General features: G+C 36.0%; 1 protein-coding gene and 1 non-coding gene across 3 annotated transcripts in view; both read left to right on the top strand.

Moving 5' to 3' along the window:
• LOC123312166 (LIM/homeobox protein Lhx3) overlaps positions 1-12,333 on the top strand; it is a 39,025-nt gene that overhangs the window by 13,538 nt on the left and 13,154 nt on the right. The window lies entirely within an intron of this gene.
• Trnam-cau lies at positions 2,047-2,119 on the top strand. The gene has a single exon. It is a non-coding gene; the product is annotated as a tRNA-Met (tRNA).

Consider the following 12,333-nt stretch of genomic DNA (forward strand, 5'->3'; position numbering starts at 1 on the left):
GAATGAGCGGACCTGAATTCCAAATAGCACTTCCTGAAACCCTGTCTCTTTTTTCAATCACTTTCGGCATTTTCGTAATAAAAATTGATATTAGTTGAGTGCCAACCTTACTCCGTTCTAGTTACAAAAACTTGAGAAAATTATTTCATGGCTAACCAAATGCTAAAATAAATGTAAATGGAGTATATATATGGAGAGGAGTATGCTTTACAAGATTCCTCAGAGCTTTTGCCTCCTTAGGAAGCACCTACTGACTGGAGGGCGAGAGGTAGATAAGGTATAGGCCATAGCTCTGATAGGAGACAAGATAGATCTTAAGGTCGCAGTGCAATGCAACCCCCTTATAGCTTACAATCTTCTAGCTGAAGGTTTAACTTTAGTGGCTCTAGAAGTTTCTACCATTTAACTTCTAAAGACTTATTTGAATATTTCCCAGAAAAAATATGAAAATGATCAATCAGCAACACGCATTACAAAATGATAATTTATCGTTTCCACCCCTAGAACAAAACAAGATCCAGCGTGCGAATAACCGCGAAAATTTCCTAATCGCCACCAATTAGCACCGCAACAACAAGGCGTCAGCGCAGATGTTAATCTGTCAGGAGAAATCCCAATTTTCTAGACGGCCAGATAAACCTCTTTCAGACAAAGAATGGTCCCGTTCTAATTCACTTCCTTCCCGTTCAATCTGTCGGCCGTGTCCGCGAAAAGGGGGGTGGAAAACCCTTCGAACGCTCTCATTCATCGGCCCTGATTAGGGACAAAATGTTCGGTGCTTTTCTAATCAAACAAAACCTGCTGACTTTTAGCAACAAAGGCTTCCCTCGCCCGAAACTGCATGATTGAAGCCCTGTAATGTCGGCTTACTGATCCCCGCATTATCCGGGAGGGCATTTTCTCCCGGTAGCGTTCACTTGTTCTATAGATGTATAGCTTACACCCTCGCTCTTAATATATCGGACGAATATGTTCGTCAAATTGCTCAAATGAATCCCAATTTCGCTTTATTTTTGGGGGTTCTACATGATGCGGCGGTTTGATGAAAAAAGTTTAAACAGATGATGAGAAAAGAGATTGATGTCCAATTTAAAATACATACATAAAATACACAGCCAAACTTCAACATACACAAAGAAAGATAAATGAAAAAATGGTGAACCATTGGCTTGTATGAATATTTCCAATAGATTCATAAGGTCAAAAGAAACACTTTTTTCCTTTAACATTTTTTCCGAATCAGCTCGGTTTAAAAGATACAGGCTGCTGAAAAACCATAGAAAAATGTTATTTTTAGTTGTATCTCACAAACGGTGTTATCGAATGAAATGAATTTCAGGATATAGTTTTCCATTTATTTGATGAACCTTTTTCAAATACAAGATATCATCCACGTCTTCCAGTTTTCTCATTAGGACCATTACGTACAAACAATACCAAAAATTGAACCAACCCAGCTCTTGAAACTAATGTTGTAGGTACGCTATTCAATGAATATTTGTTTTGTAAAATAAAAGTATTCTTCATATTTTTTCGTATAATGCGCCGTTTTCGAGTAATTTGATGTTCAAAAATTTAAAAGTAGGTACCTATTTGTGAGATTTGAACATTGGGTATTTTGGCTGAATACAACTCTGTTTAAAAGATCCACAGATGTGTAGTGTCACAGATTTAGCTAGTTATTCAGAAGGAAATTTTGTTTTTCCAGGGGTGGCAAAGGTCATTAAGAAAACGAGTCAAAGACTCACCCTGTATATCCAATTAATTGTATGTCACTGTTATAAAAATTCTCGTCAGCGAAGTTTTCTGCTATACTTTGTTAAAACATGGTAAATTTTGCCAGGAAAAGCGAGGGGAGAATTTTATAGGTGAATAATTTTGTAAGGCAATGTTCTCAGGCAAACTTTGGAGATGTACATAGACAATAGAATAATGCAAATGCAGGTGTCTCTTTGGTCCTGGAAGTGTCTGATAAATATCATAAAGTAGGGTTTCCCAGGGTTGTTCCCTGTGTGGAAATTCTGTTCTCTTATCCAAATTAACGTGGCCTCGGTAGCGCAGTAGGTAGCGCGTAAGTCTCATAATCTTAAGGTCGTGAGTTCGATCCTCACCCGGGGCAAACTTTTTTGAAATTAAAATGAATTTTTCTTCTTTCGAACGTTCTTTTCAGAACGAATACATAACACAACTGTCAATCTACCAATATGACAGATCACCAATCAGATTACTCAATAATAGAGTGGAGTATAATCGTTTTGTTTTCTCATCATAACAAATATATAGGGTGTAAATGAATAGTGGCGAAAAAATTCAAAGGATGAATCCTTGTCAAAAATAGGGTAGGTCTTTCATATAACCAAAGAGTTGGTTACTCTTTGATATAACTTTTCTTTTTAGCCTCTGCTTAGATAGGTACATCCCCCTAAAAATGGCACATGAAAAAAAATGTTTTTCCTTAGATACCAGAAAACTGATAGAAATAAAGTTGAGCGAACCTTCTATGGTTATCTATGAATTATTTTTTATTATATCCGCCTACTAAGTTAATTTAACTTCGATGGCATTTCCAGCCTACTCGACTCACGCTACGCACCTATAGATAATTTTTTTCTATTTCTATACTTCATTCAGATTTATTTTAGCAGTCGGTTGGCCATGAAATACATTTCTCAAGTTTTTGTAACTAGAACGAAGTTAGGTTGGCATTCATGAAATGTCGTTAATGTCATAACGCCGTTGCCACAACTTATATCAATTAATATTACGAAAATGCCGAAAGTGATTGAAAAAAGAGACAGGGTTTCAGAAAGTGCTAGAATTCAGGTCCGCTCATTCAAATAGTTATACCCTGATATTCTAAAATTCACAATACGTCAGACGGTAGCGAATATATTCAAAATGTAAGAGAATTTATATAATGTTTCATCTGAATCTAAACGACTTATATTTCAGCTGAATATTTCCACAATCAGAAAGATTGTGAATGATGACAAAGAATTTCCTTCTATTGGAAGAACCAAAAAAGTGGCGGTATTTGAGAATTTTATATTTGATCGAATTAATGCTAAAAGTTTACTACAGGATTTTCGATAAATGTCATCGGAGAATAAGTTGCCTAAAATGGATTTTTCTATTTTTCATTTGACTTGTCCTATACAATGTAAATGTCTTAAGGTAGTAATAAATACCTATAATTATTATTATTACATCAATGTATTAAGATGAATAGCCACAAATACGCGCAAGTTGCCCTGTTGCTTATTTATCCATGTGAAATTTTTGTTCAAAGGTCAAGTTCATCTTAACTTGAAACTTCCTTCAATTCTTTTCACTTATATTGATGCAAGATGATTTTTGTTGAAGAATTTAACATTCTTGTAATTATCTGTTAATTCCTTCGGGAGATATCCATTCCCATCCACTTGCATCATATGCATTTCATCTTCGGGTTAATATTTTTGAAATCTACAAATGATGTATGCCACAGAAGATAACGAACATTTACTCTCCTCAAGCTAGTGCATATTATGATATTATACTGATCTTGTGTATTTTCCATGCAAATAACTGGATTTGGTATGCCTTCAAACAGTTTGTATAAACTTCATTTATGTTCGTCACATATTTTCCGAAGAGATTTGACATTGTGATAAAATACTTAATAACAGAAACTTTTACGTAGAACGGGCAACATAGCGTTGATTTAAAACCCAAAAATGTTTTGACAAGTTTCATAACCCCACATTTTCGTACTATACAGAGTGAAATGTGTCAAATTTCCATGGCCAACCGACTGCTAAAATAAAATTGAATGAAGTATATATACTGACTACAGATTCTGAAAGTTTGAGACTTGATTTAACACAACCAAACACAAAAAAAAAAACGAATTTACATCACTCAACGTATCAACCCCTAAATATCGCAGTGGATTGCGTTCATTCAATAATAACCCTGAGCTTTGACCACGCTGTAGTCTCTGATTCTCGTCTCCCACAGACCACAATTACACGTTACGTAGAAAACCGAAAATTATCTGCAAACCAACAATTTTCAAACGACATATAAACGTGAGTACCGAAACGTGCACGCCCAGCTGATAAGTAGATGTCAATGGGATGGTATTTAGAAACGCGTGACCGAACGTACGTCTATCAAGAGGGCTGTTTGTTACTGTTGCAGATTGAAAAGACCTGAAAGGGGATGCGTGAGCCACGGTTTTCAGGGCAGATTTTCACAAAGCAAACTCTCGACACTCCTTCGCCCGTAGTTATTCTTTCACTCACTTTGTCGTCCTGTGTGCGATGCAGATTATCACAATCAGCATCTGATGAATCCTTCTGAATGAGGATGTGGAGAGGCTCAGTTTGGCCCTTTGTGGGGCGGATGACTTCGTAACCCACTGTTTGACGAGGCTTGAAAAAAATTAGTTGTTTATCTCTTATCGGGTTTATACTCTCCGGACAAATGGATTTGAAAGTTTTATGTTGTTATGCCATGATATTGTTGAAATTAAAGGAGGTAATGGTGAAACAAGAAAAAATAAATTTGAAGATGTGAAATGCACAACAAATTTGGTTGCTAAGCATACGAATAGAAGAGAAATCAGAGAGTTTATTTTGTGAAATTCAAGGAAGGACAAAGACGTTGAAATTTGTGAAAGGTAATTCAATGAAAATAGTCAAATCTTTAATTTTCATGGATGCGTCATGACAATTATTATTGTTTAATAAATCCTAGCCCAAATCTAATTGCTCTATCAATCACTTCCAATGTTACAAATGGCGAGGGAAATAAAATTCGGATCTGGTGTGATATTGTAATAAAAATTTCCCTATAAAACATACAAAAAGCAGGGTCTCCTACTTCACATCCAAGGAATTTATGTGGACGCATGTCCTTTAGTTAATGGGTTCAATTGCCACAAACAAAAACTGCGTACACGTGCATTTCTTGGAAGGATTTACGATAGGCGCTTAGTGCCGACATAAGTAGTAATAAATTGAATGAAGTGGCAGGGAACATATCCTTCCATGGAAATTATGAGCGCGGTTCGTTTGACCACAGCCGTCTTCAAGTGGTTGTGGTTTGGCTTTATACCACTTGACTAGGAAGCCAATTTTTTTAGCCCTAATTATGTATTAAAAGGTGCAGGACAAGAAAAACTCCTTCAGATGTTTACTATTCCCTAATGATTATTATAGTCCCATAAAACATGGGTGTGAAGTAATAACACTGTCTCGTATTTCACATTTAGGAAATTTCTATCAACTTAACGCACTTCCTTTAGATAATGGTCCTATGTACGAGGATGTATTGATATCTAGTTAGCCTAGACCAGTTCCATGCATAAAAAAAATATTGCGTTACCATAGCAACGGACAATAACCCATTAGAAGTGTCAGTGTGAAGTTTGCGATTAAAAAAGTAAACCAGAATTACGCAATGAATTAAAAGAAAGAAAATCTCCACCGAAATTGTGAAAATCGAAAAATTGGAGTATAGAGCCATCATCATGTATTGGTATTTAAAAGGGTTAAGATGTAAGCAGATTAACGAGGATATGTTCAATACCCTTGGTGATCAATGACCGTCGTATGCGACCGTGAAAAATTGGACTGCAAGCTTCAAAAGAGGTGAATTTTCCATTGAAGATGATGACCAATCGGGAAGGCCAGTTTCTGTGTCAATTCCCGAGAATATCGATGCAGTTCATGACATGATTTTATCAGACCGTCGAATTGTGCTAAAACGGATATCTGAAGCACTGTTTGAATGTTGACCAAAAGCGTGCAAGGGTGAAGCATCGCGTTCGATCTGTGCTCGATTTGAAAACGATGTAGACTTCTTAAACCGAATTGTTACTACGGATGAGTCTTGGGTACATTTCTACGATCCAGAAACAAAGCAACAATCGATGGAATGGCGACACTCTGGTTCCCCAAGACCTAAGAATTTTCGTGTCCAAAAATCTGCTGGAGAAGTTCTTGTTTTTGGGATTGCCATGGAGTTATCATGATTGATTTTTTAGATAAGGGTAGAACAATAACCGGAGATTACTATTCGACATTACTGACCACTCTACGGGAAAAATTGAAGAGAAAAGACGCGGAAAGATACCCAAAGGTGTTTTGTTTTGCAGGACAACGCCCCTGCACACAAATCTCATGTTGCCATGCAGAACATTCGTGATTTAGGGTTTGAATTACTAGTAGGTACACCCCCCTTATTCACCAGATTTGGCTCCATCCGACTATCAGCTCTTTTCTCAATTGAAAAGAGTTCAAGAGGTCGTAAATTTTCTTCCAACGAGGAGGTAATAAAAGCTGTGGAGGTTTGGTTTGCAGAGCAAGAAGAAACATTTTCTTTGAAAGGTCTAGAGACGTTGCAGGTTCGCTGTAATAAATTCATCCAATTAAGAGGAGAATATGTTGAGTAATAAAATATTTTGACATTGAAATTGTTGGTTCTATAGTAGGCGAAAAATTTTTCAATATATCCTGGTACAAGAGCATATATTTTTTGAGGGATTAACGATAAACGTCTACTGCCTATAATAAGTATTATCAAGTTAAATGAAGTTGCAGGACAATATCCTGCAAAGAGCGTTCTATTTGACAAGGATTCAGATGTTTCAGAAAACTGTTCGGATGTTTATTATCTACGGAAGAACAAAGTCTCACAAGGAAATTGTCATTTCGATTTAGAAATTGAAATCTGATATACTCAATCTGATTACCGTATTATGAAAATTAACTTTGTGTTAAATTTTTACCAGTACTATTCATACATCAAAATTTAAGGTCATCATCTGAAAACGCAACCGTCCCCCATATAAACACCCATTAACATCCCTTAAACTGCACCTACTTGCAGCACTTTTCAACCGTAATTTCAGCGACTAAAACGTATACCACTGCATCATACACTCTATCATAAATTTCGATTTAATGTGATAGTGCAGCAGGAAAATAGTTTGCGGGCGGCAGCTGGGTCGTAGTCGAGAAGCCCCACGTCGCAGATGAGCCCCCCGACGTCACGTGGCACTTGGTGGGCTTGAGACACGCGACCGCCATGTGTCGCCGGACTCGGCCATGTAAACGGTCCGTGCTCCGGGACTGAAATATCAGATTAGTTTTGGGGATGTTTGTGTTTGCAGGTCCACTTACATGCTTGCAGGGTGGAAAAATTCGACCGATCTGCTTGTATAACGTGCGGAACATGGAAAAATTTCGTGGTACATCATTGCAGATCAAATAATGATATACTCACCTGATAAGTTTTATTCAGGCAGAAAGAAAGTCACCCCTATGGTTTAACGAGTGTGTGGGAATGCTTAAATTATATTCTTCATTAATCAGACATGAAAAATCAAAAGAGAAGCATCAACAGGAAATCAAAATACTAGCTCTATACTTCATTCAAATTCATTTTAGCAGTCGGTTGGCCATGAAATAATTTTCTCAAGTTTTTGTAACTAGAACGAAGTTAGGTTGGCACTCATGAAATGTCATTAATGTCATGACGCCGTTGCCACAACTAATATCAATTTTTATTACGAAAATTCGAAAATGCCGAAAGTAATTGAAAGAAGAGACAGGGTTTCAGGAAGTGCTATTTAGAATTCAGGTCCGCTCATTCAAATAGTTATACCCTGATGTTCTAAAATCTATACGTCAGACGGTAGCGAACATATTCAATGTAAGAGAATTTATATAATGTTTCATCTGAATCTAAACGACTTATATTTCAGCTGAATATTTCCACAATCAGAAAGATTGTGAATGAAGAGTATGACAAAGAATTTCCTTCTATTGGAAGACCCAAAAAAGTGGTGGCATTTGAGAATTTTATTTTTGAGTGAATTTGCGAAAAGTTTACTACAGGATTTTGATAAATGTCATCGGAGAATAAGTTCCCTAAAATGGATTTTTCTATTTTTCATTTGACTTGTCCTATACAATGTAAATGTCTTAAGGTACTAATAAATACCTAATTATTATAATTACATCATTGTATTGAGATGAATAGCCACAAATACGCGCAAGTTGCCCTGTTACTTGTTTATTCATGTGAAATTTTTGTTCAACGGTGAAGTTGCATCTTAACTTGAAACTTCCTTCAACTCCTTTTACTTATATTGATGCAAGATGATTTTTGTTGAAGAATTTAACATTCTTGTAATTATCTGTTAATTCCTTTGGGAGATACCCATTCCCAACCACTGCATCATATGCATTTCATCTTCATATTTTTGAAATCTACAAATGATGTAAGCCAAAGCAGATAACGAACATTAACTCTCCTCAAGCGAGTGCATATTATGATATTATACTGATCTCTTGTATTTTCCATGCAAATAACTGGATTTGGTATGCCTTCAATCAGTTTGTATGAACTTCAATTATGTTCGTCACATATTTTCCGAAGAGATTCGACATTGTGATAAAATACGTAATAACAGAAACTTTTACGTAGAACGGGCAACATAGCGTTGATTTAAAACCCAAAAATGTTTTGACAAGCTTCATAACCCCACATTTTCGTACTATACAGAGTGAAATGTGTCAAATTTCCATGGCCAACCGACTGCTAAAATAAAGTTGAATGAAGTATACTAACACACAAGAAATACAGCACTCAAGGAAACTGTAGAATCTTCCCCAGATCGCAAAAGCATAGATTTTTCTCTTCATTTCATGAAGTAACTAGCACCCAAATTTCTCCATAGGGGCAACTTGAAGGTCACCCCTCACTCACTTCCTTGATATGACCTGTGATGTTTTATATGCTCACTCCTGCAGAGTTCTTGATGTTTTTTCATTCCTGAACCACCAATCATGAAACATTAAAATAAGAAGCCCTTCAACGTCTTACAGTCATGAGGCAATCAATTTCCTTGCTTTTGAATGATTTCCATAGACAGATATTTGTTCTAAAGAGGCTAATAAGGCTTCATTCCAATGGAAATTATTTAAGTTCGTGTACCGATACGTAGGGAATTCTGACTGTGAATTTCAATAGAGCATTCGGTAAATCATTTTCTATCGACCATCAAACCCGAAGAAAACGACATTCAAAAAGAATAAAAAGAGTGTACCTATTGAAAAGAGTAAAATCGATATCCTGTTTTGTTACGCAAGACTGCCTTTCAACAATAAGATACCGAGTTATAAAGTTTTGTCAATACTCAACTCGCTCACAGTGTATATCTTTCTCTACATATTGTAGATTGATGAAAAATGAATGTCGGAGTCATAAATTAGCTTACATATTATGCATAATCTCTTTTGTTTTTTGACGTATCAGTAAAGAAATGATGCTTGACCTTACACAAAATCGTCAGGAAATTGTCAAAGTTTTTACTTTTGGGGACATTTTGTGTTGTTTGTGCAAAGTGGGAAATTTTATCTTCGTTAAAGGATAGAAGATGTTAAAACTTTTCATGTGGAAAAAGCATTCCACATACATATATATCATCTACTTCCTGAAAATTCCTTACACATTAATTGATCTCCTCTTGAATGGTTTAACTAAAAGGTTCCATAGCTTTCTTGTTATACATTCCAAAACTTATTTTCTTATGAGTTTGTCTATTTTATCTTCCATTCCTGAAAATCTGCACAGAATAGTCCGACATTTGCGATTAAAATCATCATACTTTTGGAAAGATTCGTTTTTCTTGGAGAATGGTTGGGTTTGAAGCATTAGACCAAGAGTATCTACCTATTTGAAAAATCCTCCAAGGTTTCAGAGAATAAAGCTCCAAATTTTGCATCTTGCGAGAAGTTATCGTGTTTTTGGGGTTGTTCAATATTTTCATTCGCCCCTTGCATCACAATGATATTTGTTTCCTTCTCAATTCAAATACGGAGATATTAATTAATGCCATTTTCGAGATTTACAGTCAGACTGTAGGAGAAGAGAGTTTCAAGTTTCTTTTTTGGAAGGAAAATTGAATATTTTTCTGTTGAACTTAGTTTGAAAATGATGGTATTCATGTATGAGTGTAAATTCACAATCCCAGTAACACAATTAATAGGTAAGCTAATTTTTATAACTTTATTATAACTTTCAACGAGGTATCTTTTCTCCTTTCAGATTTGAATTTTATCATCAAAATGTTCCTAATTTGACACCCCATTTCTAGAAATGGGTGCATAATATTATACCTCATGTGTATTCGCGTTATTTTATCTATAACATTTTCGGACATAATATACAGGTTGTGTCTTTGACTCGTACAAATATTTCAGCAGTAGATTCTTGAAGTCAAGAGAAACACTTTTTTTTACCATTTTTTCCGAATAGGCTAGGTTTGAAAGATAAAGGCTGTTGAAAAACCATAAAAAATTTGTTTTTATTATCTCACAAATGGTTCTATGGAATATAGTTTTTCATTTATTTGATGAATCTTTTTCGAAAACAAGATATCACTCACATCTTCCAGTTTTCTCATTATGAGCATTACTTACCATAAAAATACCAAAAATTCAAAGAACCCAACTCTTCATATTTTCCAAATGTGCTGTTTTCGAGTAATTTGATGTTAAAAATTAAAAAATATCTGTGAAATTTGAAATATTGGATACTTTGGCTGAATATACAACTATGGTCACAGATTCAGCTAGTTATTCTGAAGGTTATTTTGTGTTTCCAGGGGTGGCAGTGGTGGCACAGTTCATTATGAAAACTTAAAATGGCTTGTATACGAAAAAAGTGTTTCTTTTGACCTCAAGAACCTACTGTTAAAATATTCGTACGAGTCAAAGTCTCACTCTATATGTCATACCTTTCATCACCTTCTGCATTTTTGATGCATTTATGAGTCTCTGCAATTTCGATTGAAATTAAAGTATAAGTCAAGGCTGAATTAATACTGATCGGTTATTAAAAGCGTGTTCTAGTTCCAGGCTTCACACCCCTATTTTTCAAAGTAGAAATCAGGAAAAAACCACAGAACACCTGTTGCATCAATAACAAGCGCGAAAAAACGTTCTCGTAGAACAGGGCAGTCCATTCCAACAACCTAAAGTAAGCGCCGACCCATCTTCGCCGGAAAATAGAATAAGGAAAGCCATAGATTCTATCAATGACACTAGTTGAATCTAGCGGAATACAAGGTTGCCACCCCGGGTGTGGATCCCGGCGGTGATTAAGTGGGGAGGCCCCCCGCTCTAATCAGGGTGAGTGCGGCCAAACCGCCCCCGGCACGCACCATCGGGCCACCGCCTCATTTGCCTGCCGCCCGCTCTCTCAACAGAAGTATCGATGTGCCCGTGGAAGGCAATGGAACTTGGCGGTGTGTCATCCGGCTCCTGCCTTAATATCTATAAAAGGTTTCGGATTAATTTCAGGCCCGAGATGGGGCCCTTTATGCGAAGGGTCTCGGGAAATTCGAAAAAATAGAGGTCAAGAATGTATTCGGGCTCTGGGGGATGCTCCGGTAATATGGGCACCTTCACAAAGAGATGGAAGGAATAATGGTTATAATTCGGATTCAAATATAAAAAATAACTCATTCCTCCATTGAATAAAATTGTTATTTATGTACCAAGGACCAAAGATTGTCTATTATATTCGAGCCTACAAATTGATAGCCCATGCGGAGCCTTATCTTCGTCTGTGCCTCGCCAGGCGAGGCAAGTAGGAAAATAAGTCATGACCTGTTTGCTGGCCTTGGCTACATCGCCGTACTTGCCAATTCCCCCAGCTCTGGAGGAGAATCAATTTGACAACAACAAATGACAGTTATTATCACTGGCACTTAGGTTTTTATTGAATTGTGGATTCAGAGACAGATACAACTATTTAATTGGTCCTATTATAAAAGATACAGACCTTTTCTGAGAACTCATTTGTTTAATTTTCTGGAAAATGGAACGAAAAAATTCTGCAGAAAGGTTTATGATTCTTAATTCATCAGGAAACTGTTGTGTTAGTAGAAATATGTATTCGATTTTATGATGATTAGAATATTTCGAATATTTTGTAACAGTTTTTTAATCGTTTCAAGAAATCTTTTTATTTCAAAATTATGATTTTCTTCCCGTCCTCTTCTCCAAAGGTTCATTATCAGAATCAAAAAGATACTTTATACAAGACTCTTTAGCAAATGCTCCTAATAAGTTTATCGATAAATAAATCAAAGGATCATGCGTAGATTTGATTGATTGGTTGAAGGACTCATTACCATAAAATAATTATGGAATACTGCATACCTACATGCTTCCAATGTATAATTACTATAAGAAATATCTCAATTTTTCATCATTAATAGAAACAAACATAAATAATATTATTCCATATGCAATAATGAATGTCAAGAATGAC

The sequence above is a fragment of the Coccinella septempunctata genome, chromosome 4, assembly GCF_907165205.1.
Source record: "Coccinella septempunctata chromosome 4, icCocSept1.1, whole genome shotgun sequence".
Lineage (NCBI taxonomy): Eukaryota > Metazoa > Arthropoda > Insecta > Coleoptera > Coccinellidae > Coccinella > Coccinella septempunctata.